We start from the raw sequence: 25,944 nt of genomic DNA, 5'->3' as shown, positions 1-25,944 counted from the left end.
ATATATATATATATATATATATATATATATATATATATATATATATATATATATATATATATATATATATATAAATTTTTTTTTTCTTTTTCCCCTATTTCTGGGAGATTTAACTTTATTAGTCTTCTGGCTTACTACCTTTAGCTATGTTCATTCTGTTTTCCACACAGATATACATACTTAATTTATTATTTTGTATATACCAAGAATTTTGAATTTATTTTTTTAACTTTCACATTTTCCAAAATGAATGATCTTTTCTCATTCTCTTAGTATTATAATTATTATATTAAATTATATTGTTTTCCCCGTACTAACTCTGTCTTAATGATTTCATTTGGTTAACTTTGGTGCCTCCATTCCATGGTATGGATTTAACACAAATATTTGGTAATTCACTGTTGTCTATATGTCTTGTAGAGACCTTAGATGAGTGGTGTATTTTCTTAGGCCAAATAAAAACCCTTCTTCCATTGGTGAAATCAATCTTACTTATTAGGAGCCTTGCTCTGTGCTTTTCAGAGAAAGGTCAAGAAAGGTGGCCCCATGGAGTACAGCAAAGCTTATGTTATGTGGATGCCACCTCCATCCCTGTCTAGAACACTCCCTGCACCCACTTTGAATATCTCTTGGATGCTATCTTCCTCTGCACAGAGCTGTAAAGACAGCTTTATCCTGGGTGCGATTGGAAAACACATTTTCTTTCTTTCCTTCATTTTCAATTCTACTCTTTTTGTTAAGATATGGAGTTGTCATAGTCTTTAAGCTGCTTCTCATTCTTTTCCAGTACCCAGGCTAAGCACTGTCTCTGGGCATGTTAGTCACATTCTTTAGAAAGTAGTATTTAAAAATTTGTCAAGGACAAATTGTTCTGATGCCATTTATTTAATAGAGAAGGATGGTGGAACAGGCCCTCTAATATAATTATTCTGGAGGCAACTACTTTATTACTCCAATGACTACCCCACTCTGCACTGGACTTTGTTGACTTTCCTCCTGGTTTTTTTTCCTTTGTTTGTTTTGGGCTGAGATTTTTCTCTTTTTTGGTTCTTCCACAAGAATTGTCTACCTCCTTTCTGTCCTAAACATTCCATAATTTTTCATCTGGTGGTTGGTAGGGAAGGCAGGTATGCTTTCCCTATACCAATGTGATTCAGAGCAGGAGTTCTTCACACAGCACTTTTGCCTGTTATCTCTAGACTCAACTTTGAAAGATGGTCTCTTTATTTTTGAAAAGCTCAAATCATTAGAAATTACCTTGAAAAGAATAGCAATTCTAGGATACTGAAAGATTGGTGCAGAAGTCTACCAATAACTTTCATTTCATCCCTATACCTTTCCATTTAGAAGCATTCTCTTTGATCCGTAACAAGTAGAGCTGCTTTAAAGGATCTTGCCTTTTCTTTATAGATCAGAAGAAAGCACTTCAAATTGAGAGGAGTTGTAATGAAAGATTACCCTTTTTTTCTTTATTTTTTAATGTTATATTTAGAAGGGGCCACCTTGTATGAGGGAATGTGCAATGAAAATTAGGTAGCATCACAGAATGAAAAATAAAATGCTACTCTTTTAAAAGCTCATGCACATGCACATTTGAAATAAGATGGCTGCCCAAGTTCCTAATTTCTTGCAATACATTTACATAAGAATTTATGTGACTTAGAAGTCAATCTCAAATTTGGCCTTCAATGAGTAATAATTTTCAGATATTCATTTGTACAATACAATAATAGTTCTCTTCCAAAAGAGTAGATACATGTCATTCTATGCATATTTATACAATGTCATGGAACTCAAATTTCCTTCATGGTTACTTACTAAATAAGCAAGTATTTTTTGCTAACACCAAGCTCTGACAACCCAGCTAAGGTTAGCTGAAAGAATATAGGAAGTGCAGATCTTAAGTTTAGCTAAAAGCGTATAGGAAGCACAGATCTTGATTCCCAGTGTACATAACTGTCAGTGGATGTCAGTGGAGTTGGTAGGATGTATAGTGATCATCTATCAGATAACCATCATAAGAAGGGAAGACATAGGCATCTACAATTTTGCAAAGCTTCCCTGGTGATTCTTATACACTATTTCTCCCACCTACTAGTCTTCACTGTAGACATGTGAGCTATGTCTGTTAACTGTTTTCTTTCCTATCTCTTTATTGTTTAAGAAACAAATTCAATAAAGATATTTTTTCAGTCTTTTTTTTTTACTCAAAATCTGGACATATTTACCAGACAGCTTTCTGTTGTTATCTACATTAAAATAATTAATAAATATAAAACTTATACATATATACAATTACCAACTTGCATTTATCGTCTGAGTTTTAAGCAGTTTCATTTCTCAGTAATGCTCATTTCAAAGCTTACAAGTACAAAATGGCTAAACCTTAATATCTTTGAATAATTACTGCTAAGGCTGGGCGTGAGGCATTACAGTGAAATGTCATATCTTCAGTACTTCTTTTTGTGAAAGGCAGAAGAAAAGATCACTTTCAAGAGAGCTACAAAGCCATGGAAATAGCAAAGCCACCTGACAGCAAGATTTTATAGTTTATTCCTAGGTTAAAGAAATGTAGTAGAATAGCAAGTTATTTTTTAAAAAGACTTGTCCCTAATGAACATTCTTTGTACATGTAAGCATTCTCTTAAGGAAACTATAAGCCAAAGTCCAAATAATTATTTCTTTGAAAATATTAATAAAATAATACTAGAACAAAATTTAAGGACTATAATATAGAATTTTCTCTATAGAGTACCTGCTAAACCAGAATTAAATGTAGTAATGATCTTTTAGTATTTTTTTCTTGTATTTTTAATTTTACTGTCTAAAAGATCACATGATTATAGGCTAATGAAATATTGCTTTATTTTCTTGGATATAGTTAAATAATACTTAACTATCCTTGACAGCAATACCATCCCACTTTACAAAAGTAATTTAAAGAAATTTACCAAAGGCTCTTATTAGTGATTGTAATAACTATTCAATTCCCTTCACCCCACCACCAGCAATGAAGGCATAAAAATTGTTTTATATTGTGCTGATCAAAGTCTGAAGTGGGGCAAAATTAGGAAAATTACCAAGGATTATCATAGATAGTAGAAAGGGGTATAACATTGTTCAGCAAAAATAAATTCCACTACAGAAACTTTTTCAAAAACAATTTATGTTTTAACTTGAATTTTGTAAGCAATTTTGACTGACTACACTTTCTATGATTTCACTAGAAGTATTCTGATAACCATATATTTACAAATACATTCTGGCGTAGTCAGTTTTTTTTTCAGTAAAACTACTCAGTACTTTTGGAAATCATGTTTTCATAATTGTTCTTATTTTACATATAACATAAAAGCGTACTGATTTTCTTTTATTTTTATCATGTTTATTCTTTATTATATAGTTGCATTTAACATGGTTCAGAGCATTAATTATTCATAATAATTTTAAATTCATGAGATTAATGAACCTATTTTATATTTAAAGTCACTTGATTTCTAGATATCCGGATAGAAATTAATTTTTAAAAATAAAGGTAAACCAACAATATAAACTATGAATCTCAGTTAAAGGATTGTGTATGACCAGCACTGTAAGTTGAATAATTTTAATGAAACATGCATCTCATTCGTTTACTGTAAATATATGATATACACACATATACACACACATACATATCACCTAAAAAATGAATTAAACTCTTATAATTTATAGTCTTTGTAAACATAAAAGATTTAAACTGAAAAAATCACTTAAAAATTTTTAAATGAGAAATAACCTGAAAATTAATCAGTTATTTTTAAATATTTGCAGTATAAACATTGATATCGTTAAAGCTTCACTAAGTAATTAAGATAACTCTTAACATAAGACCAGGCTATTTGAATAGCACAGTGTATTCTCAAAAAAAAAAAAAGCTTAATTAAATTTGAAATGAGTGCCATGTTCTTTGGCCTAAAGCAAAAATCATTTTGGAGTGTTTATCAAGGCATAATAGCTGAAGTCAGAATCTGCTAAGGCAAAAACCACTTCTCAGCATTGCCAGTTCTCTTTAATGTTGTTAAGGTTCAATGGTTTGGGTTCTCCATTGATTACAGAGGTACTTTTAAAATTGAAGGCATGCTAGATGACCATAAGAACAGGATTTGAGGGACTGAAACTAAAGGAGAAGGAAATCTTAAATAGACACAGCTAAAGAGAGTTGCATTGTTTTAACAAATACTTTTTCAGAAACAGCAGGCCTAAACACTTTAGAAGTATATTTGCAATTTTTTGAACTCCTTTGAAAACTTAAATGTATAAAGTAATTACAAATATCAACATTTTATTAGCTGATATCTGAATTAGCTCCCTACATAAAACAATAATTGGTGTTAATACATCATTCAAAAAGGATTTACTGAGCCCATTAAATCCTCAGTGCTCAGAAAGACAAAACATACCTTCCATAACATATACCATAGTTTCTGCCCTCAACCGTCTTGAAGTTAAATAAGAAAAAAAAAAAAAAAGTCATGAATCAGAGAATAGCTAATTCTTGTCAGAAGACAGAGATACACCAATAATCAAAACAATAATTAAACAGCTTATGCAGTATGATTGCAACTATGCAAAAATGTTCATTAGTTGACATATGGTGTTAGTTGGCAAGGTTCAAAGTTAGGTAGGACTGAGAAAAGCAGATCTGGCCCTGGTCTACCACAGTAGGAAAAGGAAGGGTATGGATAATAAAGTTTGGATAATAACCCTCACACCAGCAACACCAACGCCACAGGTTACCACTGCACTGCCTTCAACAGAAGCAGGTGATCTGATTTTACCTTTATTTCCTTAGAATTTTCATGACTTTGGGCCTTGTCAGCCATAGTAACAAGAAGAATGCTGTCTTGCACCACAACTGGTTGTCTGAGTAAACTTCCTGTGGAGTTTTCCTCCACTTCACAACACAGGACGGCACAGAGCAGCCCTACCTTCTTACATTTGGGAGGAGTTGCATTGCGCATAGCAGCAATAGTTCAGGCACTGACTTAGAAACTGCTAACCTCAGGCTTCAGTAAAAGATAGCCATGGCTAGGAAGTGTTTTTCTAGTGCTAATGCCAAAGGACTTAGCACCAAAGGATAAATTTCTATCATCCAATAAAAGCCAGTCTCAAAGAAAATTTTGTGAATACACGTATGTGTACCTTGAAATTTGGGGGATATGAAAAATAGAGAACCACAGAAAAAGACTGAATAGCCCACTGAAATCACAGGGTGGGGAAATGAAATTTGAAATTTGAAGTGACTAACTTTATATTTGTGTATCAGATGCATGCCTCGTGCTAATTGCATAGATAATTATCTTTTCCGCTAGATAGTGGTTACTTGAGGAGGGTTACTAAATTTTATTCATATTTGTATTCCAAGTGTCTCATTATATTTTTGAACACAAATAGATATTCATTGCTTCTTTCTTTAAAGGGTAAATTTTCAGTAAGCACACAGGCCCAGAAATGAAATGCTTTCAGGAGGTGGGTAGATAACATAAATATGTAGATCTATCTGGTGTAATACAAAACGGGATGGCTAGAACTAGTGTCAACTTAGAGAGAGTATGTCATATCTATTACTATGTAACAAGTCACTCCAAAACTTTGTAGACTAAACAACAGTTAGTTTAATAAATGATGATTCTGTCAGTTGTCAATTTGGTCCAGGCTCAGCTAGGTGTTTCTTCTACTGGTATCTCCTGGGTTCATACATGCATCTTTTGTTTCCTGCAGGTAGCTGGAAGCTGATTGTTCCCAGATGACCATACATACATATATGGCTGTTCGCTATGGCAAACACAGTTCATGTCTCTTCACTTAATACTAAGCAAATCTCAGTTTCTTCACATGGGTTCCACAAGTAGCCTAATATTTGCTAAAGTCCCATTGCCTAAATCAAGTGGATTACAACTTTTGGTAGAAAGAATTTCAAATTTTGTGACCATTTTTTCATTCTACCATAAAAGACTTTCAAATTTTGATTTTTTTAGAAATTGAAAAACTTCTGTTAAAAAAAAAAAAGACATATGTGTGACCATGTTCAGCTCTTGGTCACCAGCTTAATAGCTCTGTTCGAAAAAAAATCATAATTTTTAAAAAACCATTTAACTGAGAAAATTATCTCTTAGTCCAATTTGAATTCTTTTTTACTATTCACTGAATTGTGAATGCAGCCTTTTTTATGACCTTTTAATGTTTACATAACTAAGTCTTTCCAGATAGCACTTAACATGCCCAAGTCTTACTTTGTTCTACTTTACAAGGGTTATCATCAGAGAAGTGTTCTCTTCACAGTGTCTTGTGCACACTGGTGACAAAACATGTGACTTCTCTACTGCTACATTACAGTTATTCCCCAATGTCATTTATCTGCCTTATAAAATATACAAGTGAAATTTTTGCAATTCATTGTGATTATTGCTAATAATTTACAGTTCTGCCAACCAAGAAAAAAAACTTAATGAGTTATGAGGAGATGAACACCTAGGAAAATGAATGAGAGATCAAATAGTTATGTATTTTTCTGTACCTGTATATATATATAAAAAATACCGCATTTATGATATATTCCAAGCTTTACCTGTTTTTTTTTTCTTTAAATCTCTTTGTAAGTTCAAGGAACAATATCAAATGGTCTCACATGATTTAACAAATCCTATGAACTCTCATTTTCACTGACTACTATATTCAAATCATTTCATATCATCTTATGAAATTATCATGGCATTTCAAAACCTGCATCAAAGAGACAGAGCTACAAAAGAAAAATGAGAGATCAACATTTCTTTTTTAAAAGTAATCTGTGATTTTTTTTTCACTATTGAATGTATTCCTGTGTGGCATAGTATTTCAATTTAAGAATTCATTAAAATGGACAAAATGGGGATATTTAACAGGCTGTCAAATGGAAGTATGACCAACTTTTCAGATTTTTTTTGCACAGGCATCACAACCTGTGTTCCTTGACATTCGAGACATGTAGATACCCCTGGAGAAAACATCTGTGAATTTTCTGTAATTCATAAATCCCAGGTTTTGAAACACTGCAGTATATAAATATCATAAATAAGAAAATACATGTGAAAAATCCCACTGCACAGTAAAACATTAAATGTATGCTTCCTTTTTGAAATGGACCCATACCAAAAAAAAATTAAAGAATAATCTAAAGATCAAGAAAAAGTGGCCTTAATATATTTAATTTGTCTCAATGTAACTGTGCTAAGAGGGGCTACGAATTTTAAGAATGTTTTATACTGCCATAAGTGGAGTTAAGGGAAATCTCAACTGAACAGAAAAAGTCCCTAGATGTGCATACCCTAAAGAAGACTGCCTACTATACTAAAAATGCTGAGAACCACAACGGTGACTGTAAAGTAAGCTACATCCTGGTATAGTTATTAACTATTATGACTCAATACAATTACTTCTCCTTACTAAAACTTAAAGTGGGCTTTCTAACTCAAAAATTCTGTACAAAAATAGCAAAGTTAGAGAAACATTTAAACTTGTAAAGAATGATCTACGTACTCTTATGTAAAAAAGATAAATATTACTCTTATAAACGTGGCATGGTAACAACCAGCTTTCATAACGCTTCTGTCCTTGCACTGATTTTCACTTTCTTTTGTCATCATGGTTCTGTTATTCTTTGTATATACATGCTCATCCTTGTGTCCTTGTTGTCTCTTTGCATTAGCCTTGATACCTTAAAGCACAGAATTCTTAGTATCATTGTCTTCAGTAGTTCACAAATCAGCCTTAAAAGCTCAGAGACTTTCTAACTCAACTATAAAGATTTAACTGATGATATTTTTGTGTTATGTATATGGAGAGCACTCTGTACTCTGCTCATTGACAAAATTATTAAATGTACTATTTGGTTTGCTCCCTACCAAAGCCAACGCACATTGTCTGTGAAATGCTTACTAAAAAACATCTCTTATTCTTTCAGTTTGGGAAAAAGGGCATTTATAGACCTTTCTGGCTTTGATGTTGAAAAATAATACTGATATCTGTCTGTTGCCCCAAAACCTCCACATTACTCAATAGTCTCTGCTGTATAGTTGCCCTAACCTTCCATTTTCAGATATCATCTTTTTGAGCTACCAGTGTAAATGTATTCATTCTCCTACTAGAGAGGCTTTGCTGAGGTTTTGCCTCTTAAGGGTTTTAGGTCTATTACATATCAATTACACACACACTAAATACATATAAACCCAACTTCCAAAAATACTTATAAAACGCCTTTTGTTTCTTTCCTTCGTGTCCTGCTTTGAAAGAGATTTTGAGGGAGGGACATATGTACACTTATAACAAGTCTTTAAAAGATACACCACTGGTTGGATATAGGTAGATACTGAAAATAGCATCTAAGTAAATAAGATTGCCCTCCCTAATGTGGGTGAACCTCATTTAATCAGTGTAAGGCCTGAATAAGAAAAAAAAAGTCTCCCCAAATCCCAAGTTAAGAGTAAACTCCTGCTGCACTGCCTTGAGCTGGGACATTATTCTTTTCCTGCCTTTGGATTTGAACTGAAACATTGGCAATTCTTGGGTCTCAAGTCTGCTAGTTTTTGGACTAGAACTGCACCATCAGCTTTCCTGGTCTCTGGCTTGACCACTGCAGATCTTGTGACTTGTTAGCTTCCATTATTGCATGAGCCAATTCCCTACAATAAATCTCCTTCATGCAACTTTGGAGGCTGACAAATCCTAAGATCTGAAGTATATATAGGCTATATATACGATATATATCTGTTCGTCCTATTGATTCTATTCAACTAACAATAGTGATTCTAGGTCTACATAGAAATAAATATGTGTATGTAAAGAGAGAGAGAGAGAGAGAGAGAGAATATCTTATATAGGTATATATGATGATCTATCTATAAGCAGTATTTTTTTTAAATCATTAATGCTAATGTGGTCTAATGCTTTGTTAGTGGTTAAAAAACATGCTAACATGTCTGACACTTTTTATGATGGTTAAACCTAATATGGTCTAATGATTTTTTTTTCATGTATAGCTACTTCTTGATTCGTCTTAGGTTACTCTCTTTTTCTCTAGTGAGTCTGTTACCTAACAGCCATGCAAATCTCACCCAGTTAATTAATGATGAGTATCAGTTTCCCAAGTGATATGAGTCATGCACCTTGTACATAAAGTTCCAAATGTGTCTTCTTTTACAATATGTATACACCAGGGTGTCACAAATTTTGCCATGCAATCATTAATTTTTCCAGTGCCTCCTGAGAAATTCAATTTGATGAATAGTGTGTTTGCATCATTATCATGTTCTACAGAAGAGGAATTTAACCAACTTTCTTGTGCGAAAAATGGGAATAATATAAAAGTAATAGTACCATAAGAGCAAGGAAAAAATTAGCGAGAACAGAAATTAAATCTGAATAGTAAATTAATTAGATACAGATCCCTTTGTTTTTTTACTCATTATCGTCTATGGTAATTAATCATTCTAATGGTCCAAATTGAAATAAAAATGACATAGATATTCTGCCAGCATGCAAACAGAAAAAAAATTATTACTTCTTAATATTAAAAGAGTTAAGTAAAGTGACTTTTAAAATTGTATTTTGTTTTCTGACAATGTACTGAAATCCTTCCAGTGCTTCTCATAAAGAGTCATGTATTGTATCTCATTTGATTATCGAAATTACCTTGTGGAATAACTTCTATTGTCCTCATTTTAAAATAAGGAAACCAGAGTTCTGAGAAGTTAAGTGATTTGTGGTCACAGCATAACTCTCAGAGAAACTTCATTTTTAAAGTTTTTAAAAAGATGAGTAGTAACTCAAATGTACAACAAGGCATAGCCATGAAAAGGAAGTGCCTGTTTAGTTTAAACAGGAAGTAAGGAAAGGGAATGGAATCTAACTTTTTTGTACATCATGTATAATGCAGTGGCTGAATATTTTTTATTTGTATTTTGTGATTGAAGAGGAAGTAGCTTTGGGAACAGCATTAGTCCTTTTACTTCCTTTTTCATTTTAGAGCTATTAATTTGATAATAAAAAAGAAATATAAATTAGCTATAATGGTACTACTTTGAAGAAATAGAGCTACTGATTATCTTTACTTTTTCTTAAGTTTATTCTACCGATTGTAGTGGCTTGATTATTGTCCTCTCACATGAAATTTCATGTCCGTCCAGAACCTCAGAATGTTACCTTTATTGGGAAGTAAAGTCTTTGCAGATATAATTAAGTTAAGGATCTTCATGAAATCTTATTGGATTAGGGTTTGCCATAAATCTAATGAAAGCATTATAAGATACAGAAAAGGGTATAGAAATACATGAGTGAGAAGGGCATAGGAAAATGGAGGCAGAGATTGGAGTTATGTTGCCACAAACCAAAGAAGCCTGTAGCCACCAGAAGCTAGGAGAGACAAGCAAACATTCTCCTGTAAAATCATCATAAATGGTGTGGCCCTGCTGACACCTTGATTTTGGAATTACAACCTGAAGACCTGTGAAAGAGTAAATTTCTATTGTTGTAAACCAAGTTTGTGGTAATTTGTTATGTCAGCTCTATAAAATTAATATGCTAATTGATAAATTAAAAAAAAACAAACAAAGTCGCACTAATAGAGTATTCCTGAAATAGTTGTGACTAGCAATAATGTTTGTATAATAATGTAGAGAAAGGCAAATAAATGCCAAATATATCTCTGTTAAAAATGTACTAAAAATATTTATCTCTAACCATTTAGCATAAAGGAGAGATTATAAAGCAATAAACCATTATAGAATAATTAGGTAAACTGTATTTATAGTTTATGTGCATTCAGGAACACGTGTTGGTTTTTCTTACATTTCTAATTCTCCCCACTCACCTAATACTATTTCCTGGAGTACCTCTGTAACCTAATTAGGGAACATGTGTTGATAAACTGAATAGGAAGCTGCATTCAACCTGCTGCCCCCATCTAAATGAAAAATAAACCTCCATTAGTAAGTGGGAGTGTCTGGATCTAAACAAGCAGAATGGACAGTACCATATATCATATGCATTTAACAAACATTGCTGTTTTTTTCTTTGATTTTTCAAATATATCTCTAGTTTTATGGTATTTTAATAATTAAGAAAAATAATTAAAAAGTTAAATTAAAAATAGAAAATTCTCAAAGATCACTAAAAGGGGATATGAATGGTTATAATTACAATAAAATTCTGTTCTACATCACTATTTTTTTATTACAAATTATTCTTAATCTTTCTTACTCTTACATCGTTCTCTTCTAAAAGCTTAAGAAAATCTTTCTTCACCCCAGTCTATGTGGGCTCACATGGTTTCAGCTTACCATATCTTTTATTCCACTACTGCTCTTACTCTTTTCTAAGTGAAGTAAGTCTCATTTGTTTTGCTTCTGCACCCAGCAGCTAGGATGAATCTATAAAAAAAGAAATAACACTGCATCACTTCTTTGTTGGAAACCTGTTATATATTTTTGACCCCTTGACTTCTCTTGAAATTCTTCTCTTTACTTACTCAGCTGCTGTATAAAAATTCATAGGTATAACAACTACCCTTGTCAACAAAAATGAGATTAGCCTGGTGATCAACAGCTCAGGTTTGAATCATTCCATAAAATGCAACTAATTAAAATGCTTTCACCAAAAAGTGATTGGTCAAAAATCCAAACCTTTCAATTTATGCTAATACTGACAATATTCTACTTTATTTTTAGTCTAATAAGAGTACTGGTTGGTCAAAATAAGTATTACTGTAGCTCTTGGAGAGTATAAAACAAGTATCAGTAAACAAATAAAATAAACTAGTTCTACTGATGGTATTAAAAATTCTAATATGTTTGTTAATATATATTTATTCTATTTGTCTATATTTTATGTATGATGTGTTTAAATGAGTCAGTCATATAAATATGCAATTGTTATTTAAATTATTAAGATGATTTAAATAGATGTGTAAGCAATATTTAATCTTTTAAAAATAATAAATTTCTGAATCTTGCCTGTTAAATGTGAAACAAAATACGAGGATTAGTGAGTGTTATGCACCAAATATCTGACACAAGTTTTAATGCAAATATTCCTATGGTTTACATGAACCATTAAACCTTTTTAAGACTGAAATAAATCTTGAAAAGAAGGCTGGTAAAGGAACCAATTCAAGTGAGAGATAACATGCTATTGCTCCTTACTAATTTTTATAATTTATACATAATTATTTCTTAATTATTCCATAATTATGGAATCAGTCCAGATAGAACTGAATATACCTAAACCTTACTGGTGAACAAAGTTTAAACTTAGTAATCTAAAAACAGAGCATAGAATGGATTAGAAGGAGAATAATTGAAACTGACAATTAAACAACGTAATTTATCTGAATGAAATGAGTATAAATTATAAACAGAATTGGCTATGTTTTGGAGGTGGTGGTAAAGAGAACAGTTAACAGTTAACAGTTAACAGTTAACAGTTAACAGAATCCAGAATTTTGAGACAGCGACTTGAGATAACTGTACTACCCATAGTAGAGATTTTACAAGTTTTCCTTAGAAGATTCTAAAAAGCAATGGATGGATAGGATCATGGTGTTGAATAAGAGTGTGTTTTAAACAAGTCTCTTTAAACTGTAGGATCCTGATACTATGTTTGTGCCTGATAGTGTTTTTCATCTCCATCACATATATTTACAGTCATTTTTTGTACATTTTCTTCCTTCACCTGTCTTCCCCTTGCTTAAAATATATTATTTTTGTTTTAAACCTATTTTTGTTAAAAATATTAAGTATAATATATTTTTATTATATATATCAAATTATCTTTTATTATACTTCTCTCTGTATATATCTGTCTTACCTAATTGATTTCTAATATTATGATTCTAGGGATCATGTCCTATTCACATTAGTACCCCTAATGTTACCAATGATGCTTTTGAATTATACATTCTCATCCATACATTTGAAAGATTAACAGACTGTCTGAACATCAGTATTTTTACTTGTCAAGTTAGTTTTCCTTCACTTCGAAAGTTTTACTTCACTTTGCTCCAAGTTTGAGACAAAGAAAATAAAGCAAAAAAGGAGAGACTTATATACTAAAGTCAACTTCTTTTATTTTGATTTAAATGCACTCATTACAAAACTATTCTATTACTAATAGTAAACTATTATTAATAGTATATTCTGGGAATATTCTCATAGCATAATTTATAGCTTAAGGGCTAATTTAAACCTTTAGGAATCAAATATTCTTGGACTATCTTAATAATGACATAATCTTGAAACAATTCAATTAAGTGATATAATTCTATCCTTTGAACCACCTACATTTTAAATTTAAATTAAAAAAAAATTGCAATTAAAGAAAAAGTAATTCAAACCACTAATCAGCCAACTTTTCTCACATACACACAGTGATCTTTGTTATGTTAGCAACTTCTTTGTGAGTGACAGAGACATTTAGCAAATTTTAACTGTCAAAAAATGTTCTCATAATATTTTTCTAGGCAATCTGCCCTCATGGAGGCCATCAGTTGTGAGATACAACACAGAGATGCAGTGTAATGGAAAGAGTAGTGAGCCTGTCCACCTGACAGCACCCACAATGTCATTATGTAACTGGAAAAATGGGCCTCCACTTCTATTCGGGATGATTTTAGAATTGAATAGTTAGTACAAACCAACAACTCATAATTGTAATCATATTATTTTTTATAAATTGTGATTTCCTTAGATCAGAATGGGCAAGACAGTATTTACAATGCTCAGTTACTTAGGTGATTGAGATTCATATCAGGAATAATTAACACTTAGACACACTCTAAAAAGTCTCTGCATTAAAAGTAAATTATATGAATTCTCAATCAATGAGGAACAATATTGAGCCTGATTTGATCAATGACAAGGGTGTATATGATTTATTTTCTGTATTTTGAAGGAAATCTGTAACACATGTTTAAATTATACTATTTCTTCAAGGTCATTGTGACAAATTCACTTTTTCTAAAATAAATAAGAAAGTTAAATGCAGTAGCTTTTACCCATGAGCAATATTTTGATCAAAATATTGTTACTTTTCATTCAGATTAAACAGCCAAATTTACATGTTTGTTGTTGTTCAGTACAAATTACAAAATGAGAAAGCACTTTGTAATATATTTTTTCCAATATATAAATTTAAGCAAATATTATGTTATAATTGAAAAACATTTGCCAATAAAAAGCATATATTTATATACACATAACTTCTTAGATATTTAAAAACTGATTTTTCTCTAAAAAAAATATACTTATTACCTGAAAAGGAAAAAAAAATGATTGGACCTAATTGTTTTACCTGATGCTATTATGTGCTATCTTGGTAACAGATAGTAGCACAGAGTAAATTGCCAAATGTAAGTATAGGACAGATAAATTTTGGTGAGTTAGAAAAAGCATTAGGCTCTACCTACAGAAGATTATCCTGAGGCTTCAGAGAAAGAAAATGAGAAAACAAAATGAGAGCAGTGTTTATAAAGAACCACTAAATTTTGTGATTGGTTGGCCTTAAAATCAGGGCATCTACTTCCTCTAATTTTCAATTTTGTTCCTACAATGTTATTTGTACTATTCTCTACTAAGAAAGTTACTGAAATTTTAAAGGTCAAAGTGAATTTCTGGGGATGATTTCAAGTCTACACTTTCCAGGTCACCTAGAATCCTATTGATCATCTTAATTTATTGAAATAGCTTTCTCATGACACCTTTAATGTCTTTTAGTGCTTTAAAAATAACTCTAGAGATTTACAGTAAAATCTGGGAACTCCCTTCCATATCCCTCTGGTAGTAAGGAATTAGACCGAGGACTTCTCTGTTCGCTAGCCCACGTGTCTATAATTTGAATAATCTCAGAGACTATGTGGAATGAGGATTATGTGCCTCACATGTGCCTCTTTGTCTATGAGGGTTTTGTCTACTTTCTGGCATTTGAAAAAACAATCCTTGGAATGATTATTATTTAGGTAGGCTAAGTACCCTTTCATCATCTCAGGAGTTAGGAAAAGTCAATTCACTCCTTGGATTGTTCAGGAGTTACTTTTCCCTTAATTTTTTCTTGAATTACTTCTCATTAGTCAATGGGAGCACATAAACCAATTAGTTTTTATAGCAATGACACAAAAAAAAGGTCATTGCACTCCTCCTAATTATGCGGGGATACATTCCAAGCTCAGTCCAAGTAAAATAAACCCTGAAATTCACTGATCTAAGGAATTCCAGGAATTGACATTTAAGAAGGTCACTTTCTCTGAACTAATCCATTGATCCAATGATAAAGTTTCCAAATTATCTTTAAAGTTTTGCGAACAGGGTAAAATTTTAATTATCTGATTAAAAAGAAGAGAAAACAATGAAGAAATATCAAAACCTAGCCATTAGGTTTTGGAAGAATTTTTAAATTTACGCAAAATTATGCCTAATAAATTATGAACCTATGCCTATAAGTCAAAACAATATGTGTGGAGTTTAAATATAATTTATTATAATCTTTTATTATCCTATTTTGACTTTATCCAATTATCGACCTTTTCTTAAAAGATGGCTTTTTAAGAAATGTGTCAAAATATTTGTTATTTATCAAGAAATACTTTTTATATATTGCCACTACTATTTTAAGAGATAAAGAACATTGGAGATATATATAGTTAACATGTTCCTTGGAACTGAATAGAATCAATTTAAATTTAAGACATTGATATTTGAAGATTAAGTCTAAAGCTAAAGGGTATGACAAAATCACTAATTTTATTCTAAAACATAGATTTGGTTGGTTGCTTTGGTTGGTTGCTCTGTTCATTTTTAAGAGCCAACTTGGTGTCTATCGGGATCCTATGAAATGTAATGCTTTTCTTTGAATCAGTCATTAAAGATGTAATTGTGCATTTCTGTTCTTTTTGAACGACCTTAGAAATAGCACCTGAAAATTGTGGGCAATAGATATGAAGTAAAACTTATGATTTATACAAGAAAAACTTTCAAAGTTATACTACTCCACATCATTATGCTATTTTGTTGATAATTTTATTTAAGATAAAGGGAGAAAATTACTTCACTATAAGTAAAAGAGTATTAATCATGATATGCTTCTTACCCATCTTGAACTTAAGTAATTACTTGAGAGCATTTAGAAAAAAAACATTCCATATATCTTCAAAGTTTATGTTCAAGAAGCAGTGCCAACGTTTAGGAAAGGTGCATACTTCAATACATTGATTCCTGAATTCCTGACTCAGGAATTGTATGGCCCCATTAGTTCACTGGCCTGGCTTTAATGGGGTTCTATTACTTCTTCAAATACAATCTCCCACTTACTAAATTTGTGTCTGTCCACATTAAAAGCATTACTAAGTGTATTAAAGGCTTCAAAAATCTCTCACGACATCTGCAGTGAACCTAAACAAGGGCTCATATCAAAACTCATTTCCAACTTGAAAGGAAATCTCCTTCTAAAAAGATTTATTTCCTCGTAAAGGATAACTTGAACTACAATTTAGCATTTTAGTAAGATTTGTCAAAAGCACGCCTATACTGTATTGAAATTTTAACTGAGCCTAAGTAACTCACTTTATTTACATTTAGTCCATACTTTTATATTATTTCACAAGTAATCAAATTTTTTTAAAAAAAAATATTGTTGCTCAGTTCCAAGTCAATTTAAGAATGACCGAATCAATATTTCTATTTTAGAAATGTTTGAATAGGGAGGTATAGAATACATTGCTAAATAAATCTATTATGGCAGAAATGTAGTATGTATTTTATTTGCTTAAACAGTCCTGGTTTGTAACCATTTCCCCAGTGTTCCATATGCTTAGTGCTTTCCTTCATTCTAAATGTGTTCAAACTCGGATGATAAATTCTTATCTTAGGTAAAATCCTAAGAAAAGCAGAGCTTCTTGGAGATACCAAGAGATGTATAGAACTTTTAAAATAAATTACTGGGGAGCCTTTTCTAAGGATGCACCAGCTTCCTTCCTGTTATGTTTCCACCTCAAACATGTGCATTTATCCAAACTGCTTCATGGTCACAATCACAAAAAGCTCACTGGCAAGAGAGGAGACCAAAAACCTCTTGGGAAAATGATGTGAGGCTGAGAAATGAAGGACTCTGAGTGAGATCCCAAGGAAGAGGGACAAAGGTACTCAGCAGAAGAAAAGTACTCAGCAGAAGAAAGGTACTCAGCTACATTCATCAAAAAGGTGTGCAAAGCACCACCATGGAGTGAAATAGTAAACACATCATGCAATCCATTCTTTCTTCAACTAGAAGAGGATAAAAATGTGTTTGAGTAACTCACCTATACAACATAATATATTTCAATATAAATATATTACTATGAATCTGAGAGAGTAGCAAGCATTTCATTTATTTACCATTATTTCAAACAAGATAATAACAATGTGTTATTATATATTATTTATTTATATATTATATATAATGCTATATATTATAATAATATTGCATATTATATATGTATTTTATAACAGGTATGATTCAAAAGTATCTTTATTTTCAAAGTGAGTGGAATATACTTTATAGATAATATTCTAATGATTATGTGCATCTTCTCTGAGGTGTCTCCTATCTATGTCAGCTGAGAGCTGACATTCTACAGAGTATATTTTTATGCCTTGTCCCATTATGAAGCCTAATTTTAGAAATTGTTTTTGTTTTTTCTTCAAACTTGTCTTTTTATACATTTTGAAATAACGTTTTCATAATCAAAGAATTCTGTCAGAAATATATGACTATTAGCCATCCACCATTCCTAGTTCAGATATATTAATATTCAGACCAAGAAATCCATTTGCAAAATGACTGGTCAAAAAAAATTATCGATGCATGTTATAACTTGTGTTCATCATTCTCCTCTTCTCTAAAGTCAATAGTATTACATTACTTTTTGTTCATCATAAAATGTAGTTTTAATTATTTTTAGCAAACCAAAAATATGAATACAGGACTGAAGACTTTATTTGCATGTGTCCTTTTTTTCATAGTAGTGTTCACACTCATATCAAGCTGAGGTGTAGTGCTTCCATCATCTCATTTAGTTCCTACCACAATACTGATTCACATTATCTTCTCTATACTTGTAAATAAGAAAATTCAGGTTTCAAAAGATTAAATAACTCACCTGAAATCACTTATCAAGGGAATGGCAAAACTGGAATTCAAACTAACACTTTTACCTCAATATGTTCTTTGTGGCATTTTTGGTGGAGAGGGTAAAAGGGGTTATGACGGGAGTGATTATGTAAATCAGTGAGGGACTGATTATGTAAATTGCTATAAAAGATATTAATAGAATAAAGGACCATACCGATGTTAAAATGAAAGACTGACACACAGAAAATGACAAGAAGATGATAAGTTAATAACGGTTTATTTCTAGGAAGAGTTTTAACCTGAAAATGACAGGAAAATAGGAATTTATAAGTATGTGTGTTTTTATATATGTATTATTCTTATATCGGTGTATTTATTATTTTTATTATACATATTTTTATAATACATGTCATTTATGTTTCTTATTGTTAAAAAGGGGAAAGAAAAGTTCTGCATATTCAAACTGCTAGCTCTACAACCTTTTCTCTTTCCATTAAAATACCATGCATCTAAATGCTGTTCTTCCTCTTGGTGAGCTATAAACAGTTCATACAATGAAAGAAAAATGGTTCTGTTAATTTAGCCTGACAACTGGCTCTAAGTATGACAGCACTCAGGCTGCAAAGTGGACTTACCTGACAACACATTAGCAAATGGAAATTGGTTCTTTTGCAATATGGGTGACTCATTTCTTCAACTTAGTCAGTGTCACTTGTGATTGAATTACCCTAATAAAAGGAGCATAGCTTTCTTCTCACTTGATATTAGTGACTCCAAATAACTAAAAGTTGTGATATTAAAAATCCATTATTAGGATTATTTGATATTCTGTATATCTCTTATTAGTCGATGTAGTTATGATAAATAGACCCTTATCTCCAATGAGAGACATTTAGATTGCATAGGTTATTTGCCTCACTTTAGACTACACAGTTAAATTTCTGAAAGCAGACTACATTGCATCCTGTTTCCAATTGCAAATAAATGTTCTAAGTGTTCAACGCTGTGACATAGTAATTGTGTCAGCAATTAAATTGCTTTGGAGTTGATCTGGTATTTGGTTCAGAGGTCAATTCAGGCACAGACTGAAGAAATCTTTCTAGGCATAGAAGAGACAAACTAATTTAAATTATATCAGAGAAGGAATTTAAGTCTAATGTGAATGAAAAAAAAAATTATAGCTCTTAGGTAATTGCATAGCATTGCTGGTGATTTTCCAAAATGACCTCGTTCTAATTATAGAAAGGCAAAGTAATACATAGAGGTATAATTTAGATCAGGGACATTAGTATTCAAAATAACATCTTACAATTTGTGTTGTGCTAGTTGTGGTCAGACCCAGAATTAAGCTTCCCACTGGTTTCCTACCCATATTACATTCAGTTATAAACCAACTTGCTTAAAATCTCTAGGAAGAGAGCAGGCACAATTCCCCAGAAATGCTTTCACATACCTGCTCTTCTACCTGAGGAGATGCTCAGCTACATAGATCATAAAGAGCCTCTTTTCTCACTAAATCTTTTGAGTGTAGTAGCTCTGAGATTTTCTTTTTCTTTCCTCTTATCCCAACGCAGAAGGACATCAAGTGTGTATCACACCACTGCAACCACTAGAAAAAAGAAAAAGAATATAAGACAGAAGAGAATTTTTATAGTTTATTACTTCTCTGACTATTTTTGTTAAGGATCTCATCTCATTTTAAGAGAAACATGAACATTCTGTTTTCATAGTGATTGTTACCAAATATGCTCTGTTTAACCAGATATCTGGTTCCTTTAACAATTCTGTCCAATTCTGAAACTTCACAGCCACTTGCTGTAGAAAAACAGTCTCTTTTCAATTAAATATTAGTCCTGTCCATTTTAAGGTGTAATCTAATTTCACTGAGGTGTCCTCTAGTACTCAGAGAAAGCTAGACTGGTGACTGGTACCTGGGTTAGAGATGAGGAGAGCTCAGGTCTGCTGTCTTGTTTCTTATTTCTTTATCCTTGTCTCCTGGTGTTGAAGATAAGGAAGGGAAAGAGAAAATAGGTCTGATTTACATCATGGCCTCTGGCAGGTTGCAGTCCTTTTTCTTTTGGTTAGCCCTGCTGCCGATCTAGCTTTTTGAGTATAGAGTCAGTGTAGGCAGACAGATGCTCACATGGACAGACAGACAAAGAACTATAAACTTTAAGTAGCCATTGGGAGCTCTGGCAACTCACTGCTTTGAATTCAAGCCTTATTTCATGTACTCGTAGGCTTCTTTTTCTAAAACTATGAAAACCTCTGGTTAGCCTATATCCCTAAATATTATTTATTATTGTAGTTCCCAGATCTGGGTACTATAGGCACAGAAGAAGGACTTGAACACAATAAACAAAACTTATCGCTTAATTTTAATTTAACCTTCTTATGAACCTTATTAACCTTCTTATTAATTTAACTAATCAATATATTAGTGACATATATTTAATCCTTTTCTCAAACCTTTAACAGTTTTTTTTCTCATTCTTTCCTTTCTTTTTTTTGTCAATTCAGAAATAAAAGATAATGCTCAGTGATAATTCTTTTATGTCTTTTAAATATTACATATAACAAAAATTTCAGAATAATTTTATTTTCTAGGACAAAATTCTGTCATATATCATTGAATACGAATGCTGAGTATGTAAAGTTCTATCATGAAAACTAATTGGATTTAGTGTCTGAGAGTGAAAACTCATCTTTCATTTTTCAAAAGATTATATCAGAAATATCTTTCTCTCTGAATGCGAAAAGAATATTTTCTACATTGGATTTTGGAAGATAACAGACAGTCATTTTTGTCTAGCAAGTGTTCTATGAATGTATTTTAATAGCCTGCCTATTGAATTCAAAGATTTTTTCCTTTAACATTTTTTGACTTAAAATGATAAATTGTAAATATGCCGTCTGTTTTCATTATTCACAGATTCTGCAATTTGCTAAATTGCCTATTTGCTAAAATTTATTTATAATACCAAAACCAGTAATTGCAATGTTTTTGCAGTAATTCAGGTATATGTGCAGAGCAACAATATGCACATAGCCAGCGGGGGTCAAACAAGGCAAAGCTCAGTTTTCTTTTTTCAGCTCTCATGTAGTAAACGATTGCAAGCTTATTAGTGCCATGTTTTTTACATTTTTGTGCTTTTGGTTGGTGATTTTACTACTTAAAATGCCCCTCAAGCATAGTGCTAAAGTGCTGGCTGGTGTTCCTAAACACAAGAAGGCTTTGATGTGCCTTACAGAGAAAATGTGTGTGTTAGATGGGCTTTGGGCATGAGTTATAGTGCTATTGGCCACGAGTTGAGTTCAGTGTTAATGAATCAACAATGTGTGTTAAGTAAGGTGTCTTCAAACAAAAACACATATAAAACAAATAATGAACTGATTGGTTGACAAAAATTTTGAGACTAGTCTTGCAGGAGCCTAATTCTGTATTTCCCCATAGGAGCAATAGTTCCATGTTCACTAATTCCATGTTCACAGCAACTTTATTATAAAGTATAACTACTGCCAAATCTTGATGATTAACTAAATTATACACCTCTTAATTTTTATTTTTTTGTGTGTCAATAAGGTATCTACAACTTCCTTTTAATTCTTTTGCAAAAGAGTCTGAGCATTGTGAAGAATTTTATTGTTATATACACATATGCCTTTTTGAAAATGTGAATCAAATCATGTTTTGTTTAATTTAAAAATGTTTCAATGACCTTCCATGCCTTAAAAAATGAAGTTCAGATTCCTTGGCATGACATAAAAAGCTTAATTACTGCCTAATCCCTTTTTAACTCCCAAAGACTTCTCTTGTTCATCCTTTCTTTTACAGCTTCCATACACTCTGAATCTCTTTCTTTTTTTTTTTTTGAAGCTCACCTAGCAACGTCAAATTCCCCAGCTTCAGTACATGCTGTCCCCAGTGCCTATAAATGTCCTACCTGATGCTTTTCTATCTGTTGAACTACTAAAATTCATCAAAATTCCAACTCCAACTCCAACATTTTCTCGACTTTGTCAAAGCAATGGTCATCACTTCCTTTTTTGTGCCCAAAGCATTTTGTTGTTTCTTTTTTCATGCCTGCCTTCTTCATTGCATTGGGAGTTGCTACATTGTGGTGGAGTCACATGTTGTACATATGTAACTCTAGGCGATGCATTTAAAACACAATGTAATAGTGAAATTTAAACCTAATTTCAAATTTCATCCTCAAAAAATAACATCAGCAAAATCTATGCATTTATATTAAGATTATAGAACCTTAACATTCAACATAATGTCGTAAACTCTTGAGAGGACGTTAATCAGCTATTGGCCACCCAATATTTGACCCCTTTCCAAGAGCTCTATGGTATACTTAGGAAAATTATTTTCCCACCAAGGTGAGGGGGGCTTGGCAAAAGAGGCTTTACCACCATACATCTCCCATCACAGACATCAATTGGAAATTAAATTTAAAATTAATCTCATGAGACAAGGACATTAGGGCCGAATCAAATAATTGCAGAAACAACAGTATGTGTTGGCTTAGCATTAGTAGAAGTGGTATGAGTAGACTCTGTTGTGGCAGCTGGCAGACATTAGTAGAAGTAGTTTGAGTAGCCTCTGTTGTGGCTAAAGATATTAGTCTTGGATGGTTAGGATGATTCTATATTTGATATGCATCTAAAAAGATACTGAGAAATTGGTACTTATAAAGTGATTATATTCATGAGGATAGTTTGATAGTAGAAACCCTTGCAAAATATTTAACTTCAGCTATTATGAATAATAAAAGCTAAAACAATAAAAAGAAAGCTGAAAGAGATAATAGGCATATGGTTCAATCTATTCTTGGGAATTATTAGAAACATGAATTCAAGGAGTAATATAATTTGCCCAAGATCACACGGCCACTGGAAAAGCTAGGCTAAAAACCAGGTCTTTGAGGTATAATTTGGTACCATGTTTTATGATGCCATGATACTTTCTAAGTAATTTTTTTCCTATTTTTACTTTCAACATGATTTGAGAGTCTTTAGTTTTTTATTTCTCTACTTAAAAAGAATCCCCCAATATATGATATCATTTTTAGAATGGAGAAGTTTTAAGAGTTTCATAGATGTCATATATAAATTTCATCATTAAAGATAATCAAATTCTAGTTTTAATATTTAAATGAGAAATACAGGATATGCAGAATAATATACACCTCTATTGAAATTAGACCTCAATTATTGCTATAATTTTAACACTTTAATAATATATCACCCTACATATGGACTATTTGCTTTCCAAAGATCTCTATTCATTTTATATACATTTGGTGTTTTTAAGAGAAACATTTGGTCAGTTTATAACAATGGCATCAGATCAATTTGATAGTAAACAGCTCCAAGTAAAACTTAATTCATGTTATTTATTTGGGGCCAAAATTTCCAGGCAAGTTATGAAAGTCCAAAATTTATGAGGCAGTATAATTTATATGTCTTATTTTTTAAAAAACCAGTCTGGATTTTGTGCCAACATTTTCCCCATCTCTATATATTATCTTATACTCTGGATCTATTAAAAGGATTTTGACAGAACCTTTTTTTAAGCCAAAAACGGTGTCCTTAAGAGAGATTAAAATTCTCTGACAGTGGAGTCATTACAAACCTCTCTGCTTCCCAGTACACACAGGTCCAATCCACCAGTAGCTCAGTTCTAGCTGGCAGACATTGCATAGCTTACCGAATCACCTTCTGATAAAATAAAGAATTTGAGTAGTCACTTTCACATTTAAAAAAAAAAATTCTTTGTTCTTATTTACCACAAAGTTTGAAATATTTTACATAAAAATTAAGAAGTGTGAAAATTTCAACTTTAGCAAAATAGATTTTAAAAAATTACTTTTTAAGTTGGTCTGATTGACTATAGGCTAAAATCAAAGGACAGTTTAAGAGAGGGTTATAAGTATGTGAATATATAGTTCTTCAACCAAATCGTTACCTAAAAGTATAGATGCCAATGAGTAGACCTCTGCCGAATGCAAAAGACTACTTAAACTATTGTTTGTAATCAGTTTCTCTAGGAAAAATTAAATTTGACAAGGCAATTGTGAAATTAGTAAATGTGAAACCAAGTGTAGTAGACCATTATCAAAGTGGATATATGAAAAAGGGAAATAAGTAGAGATAAAAGATTTAAGATCGTCAGAATTATATTCTTCCACAAAACCTACTCATGGAAACTAATAATTTATTATACGAATTCATTTTACATATGGATCGTTTCTGGAATACATCTACCTGCCTCTGAAGAAAAATAAAAAGGTGTGTGTATGTTGGGCAGTGAGGGAGTCCTAGGAAAAGGAGCACCAAAGAAGTCTTTCCCAAAACTTGAGTCAGCAGTTGCCTAGACATAGTCTTTCTCTTGTCTTATTAACCCAGTTTTCTCCCAAGTAACTGCAGATTAAGGAGTGTTGCACTCTTTGTGCAAGTTAGGATACGTTCAGCAGCTGAAATTGAAATTCTGAATCAACCAGTTTAAACAGTAAAAAAATCTATTGTCTTATTTAACAAGAAAACCGGGAAGAGAAAGTGGCTCCAAAGATAGTTGGTTAGCAGCTTAATAATGTCATCACTGTCTGCCAAAGGTCAGCGTGACATTCCAGTAAGCCTGGAATTGGTCTGAGTTTTTTTTTTTTTTTTTTTTTTTATGTAAATAGGAATTGCACCTGTGTGGCACAGAACTCTGGTTAAGTCATGAAACATGCTGATTAAAAGTAGTTTTATAATCATGAGTCCAAGGACTTTGTACCAGCTTGTTGGTGTTGTTTATAGGTAAGAGTAAGATCTATGTTGTGTACCTGCTCTTGAGACTTATGTGCCCAGAGACTACTAGACGTTCTCCCATTGGGCTGGTTACATAGCAAGATATGCTTAGGTGATCAACAGAGTGTAAGAAACCAGGCTGGAACTTATTTGGGTACCCTGCTTCTGAGGGGTTCCATACACATGTCAGGTGATTCCTGATCCAAAAGAGAAAGGAGAATTTGAGTTTGAACCTAGCCTCTCTTGACCCTTTGATATGGGGAAGCCTTTGGCTATGATGCAGACCCTTACTTTAATACTGTTGTTGTAGTGTATCTTTTTCCTGCAATAAAGTGTAGATTTGTAAGCATTGTGGTTTGGAATTTTGTGTCAGTCCTGGACTAGGGTCGTATGAGTGTGGAACAAATATTTCCTTAAATTTTGTGCACCAAGAGCCTCACAGGGTTTACTCTAGTCTCTGCCCTGCTGTGAGTCTTCTTGTCAATCAATCCTTTCTAACTGTCTCCATCGGTGAACTCAGCTTCATGTTCAGACTAGTTTACTACTGTCACAAGTACCTACTGGTAGTAGTGGATGTTCTATGCTTTCCTGTTTGTTTACAGCACAAGAGAAAAATTTGAATACAATATGAACTATTAGTCTTTTCCTTAATATCTTTAATTTGAGATGTAACATTGTGATCACCAGGAAAATGCGATGCCTTGGATAATTTGCTACTCAGTATGACTCCAGAGAGCTGGTTTGAGGGTGGTTATGTGGAAAGAAAACATAAAGTAAAAACTGGATTCTGTCAAGAAGGTAAAGAGGAGGAGGTCTGTTATTGTTTGGATAATCAAGTGTCCACTATACCTCTTTCTGGCAGAAACATTAACATAAAAGGAGATAGATGAGTGCAACTTGTGAGTAAAATGCCAAATAATTCTAATTAAAGGTAATATTCTTGGACTTTTCATTTTCATGATTCAAGTTACA

The sequence above is a fragment of the Pteropus medius genome, unplaced genomic scaffold (genome assembly GCF_902729225.1).
Source record: "Pteropus medius unplaced genomic scaffold, Ma_sr-lr_union100, whole genome shotgun sequence".
NCBI classification, from domain to species: domain Eukaryota; kingdom Metazoa; phylum Chordata; class Mammalia; order Chiroptera; family Pteropodidae; genus Pteropus; species Pteropus medius.
Note: the sequence above shows the minus strand (reverse complement) of the source record.